Below are 2,500 nucleotides of genomic sequence, written 5' to 3' on the forward strand. Positions count from 1 at the left end.
GGTTAAACAGGATCGGTGACAAGGGATCCCCTTGCCGAACTCCTCGCCGGACTTTCACCTCCTCCGAGACTCGACCGTGCACTGATATCACCGTTGACGCCTTGTCGTACGCCGTCATCACGTACTCCACGAATGGAGCAGGAAGTCGGTTTCCGACAAGGGCAGACCGGATGGCATGGTGGCTGAGGGTGTCAAAAGCCTTGGCAATGTCAAGCACCACCAAGTGACACTCTCTCCTCCGGCCACGCGCATCATGTATGACCGCATCCAGAATTGCCGTGTTTTCACAGCATCCATCAGCGGTCATAAACGCACGCTGGCGCTGGTCGATAACGTTCGATTTCCCCAAACGAGCAGCCAACACACGGTTGAACTGCCGCAAGGGTACTGGTGCCACGGTGATCGGTCTATACTCTCCCGGATGTTCTGGGAGAGCGCTCTTCGGAAGTAGAGAAGTCCGAGCTTTGAGAAGCCGCTCGGGAATCTCGTTGGTCAACATCACCAGGTTGTAAAAGAGAGCACGCATTCTGGCCGGCATAGCCTTCCATTGGCGTGGCGTAACTCCGTCAGGGCCAGGCGCAGAGTTCAGCTTGATCTCATTTGCCGAGACGTCTGCCTCCGTCATCGGTTCCCAAACCGCCGCTAGGCCTGCACGAATCTCAGGCGGGTGGTCCCGTGGACCCAGCTCGCATTGCTGCGACTCGGCCCCCATCACCCCCGACCAGTGCTCATGCAGGACTTCTAGCTCGTGGGAAACTACGGGCTTATCTTCCAGGATTTCCTGTACTGCGGCTCGCTTATCCCTACGCCAAAGCCTCTGAACGTGTCCGTATTCACGCCTGCGTCTCTCTCTCCTCCTTTCCTGTCCACCTTCTCCATTGCCGCCAGGTGGTCGAGCTTGGCGCCGAGTGCGAGACTCGGGCGCGCTAGGAGTCGGAAAACATCGTTGTAGCCATTCCGTCAGCTGGTGCAGAATCGGTCTTCCCTCCAAGGCCCTTCGGGCCGCCGTAAGAAGAAGGTTGCAAGAGTAGGTGTCCGTATCGAACAGCCCATCCGCAAGCTCTCTCACTTTGGCCCTCAGCGGATCCTCGGCTCTGCCCGCGGCTTCACCATCATCTACCGCCGGACTATTGGGGGCGGACGGGGCGGATCCATAGGAGGACGAGGCACTACTACAGTCAGCAGGTGACTGCGGCCGTTGACCTTGGCCGTCAGAACTCGCGTTCGATGTTGAGCGTAACGTTGGGATCGGCTGCTTCGCACGAAGCTCCGCAAGCCTTTCACCAACCATGGCTTTGTAGTCTTGACGTCGCCGAGCACCTTTGATGGCCTCCTGCGAACGCCCTGACATTTTGTCGAGCAGGTAGAGGTTCAAGAAGGGCACGCCCTTCTGTATTGCCTCCGCCTCCAAGACCGCCATGAGCTCGAGTTCCTCGCGCTGCCAGCGTACTTTGACGCTGGGCGCTTTGAGCCCCTCGTTGTACTCCTCCTCATGTGCCCGCCTCCGATGCACTCCCAGTCCGGTTTTGGTAGTGAAAGATCTGCCGCATAGTGGACAGAGAAATTCATCTGCCCGCGTCGGTCCGGCTACGCCGTCGGGATCGGCATGGTTAGTCGTAGACAGGGCTACAGCGCGGCCATGTTGCACCACGTTACTAGACCCACTTGGTCCCGCAGTGTCAGGCCTCAGCTGCGCACGTCCACTAGCAACATTGCACCCACCTCGAAGGGCCTTCGACCTTGTCTGAGGGCCACCCGCCCGCCGCGGGGTCGGGTTCGAAGGTCCGCTTGCGCGTTCCTCCGGTCGACCAGTCGTAGCAGGAGGGGAGGGCAGCGGCCCCCCCCGGGAAGGTCCATCCGAGGCTTGGGTTTTAAATTTAGTGCCTGCACAAATTTTGGGCAGGCGAGGCTGGCCTGGCAAGCCCCCCCGCCTATTGCCCATAAGCGTACACCCTCCAGACGCCGTTCTCCCATTGGGGGGTTGTTCCGCGCATACTTCTGCCTACCGCTCGGTAGGTTTCCATTCCAGAACGGCCATGGTGTTGGTTGGCGAGGCCAGGACTAGTGCTTCAATATGCGGAGGTGCCACCAAACCGCACTGACGAGTTATACTCACACCTTCAAGAGGGACCAGAACCAAGTCCGCTGAACGAGGCCTAGTTGACCTCCGTCCTCAGATGCTTTCAGGCGTAGCGAATCGCCCTCTCACACTAGCCCATGCCCTGGTGGCAATCCTTGGGACTTAAACGCCTAGCGGAAGCAGTGGGTGGCTACCCCACACTCGAGCGTTACGCCCGCCGCCCGCATAGCCAGTGCCCCACTTAGTCACCGGTGTTCAAGACCAGTGTCCAGCAGTTACCACGAGGAGGGGGGGTTGGCACTTGCATGGGGGAGAGGGAGTCTCGGATACTAGTTAGAAACCGACACCTCAAGCGACTCCAACAATGTCTTAGCAGGCCATACAAGAGAGGGGGAGTCCAAGTCTCGGATACTAGTACCG

At 59.1% G+C, this 2,500-nt stretch overlaps 1 pseudogene; it reads right to left on the reverse strand.

The window, feature by feature from the left end:
• LOC132697656 (large subunit ribosomal RNA) overlaps nucleotides 1-2,500 on the reverse strand; it is an 8,095-nt pseudogene that overhangs the window by 2,709 nt on the left and 2,886 nt on the right.

The sequence above is a fragment of the Cylas formicarius genome, unplaced genomic scaffold (genome assembly GCF_029955315.1).
Source record: "Cylas formicarius isolate icCylForm1 unplaced genomic scaffold, icCylForm1.1 PGA_scaffold_27__1_contigs__length_107038, whole genome shotgun sequence".
In the NCBI taxonomy this organism is placed as follows: domain Eukaryota; kingdom Metazoa; phylum Arthropoda; class Insecta; order Coleoptera; family Brentidae; genus Cylas; species Cylas formicarius.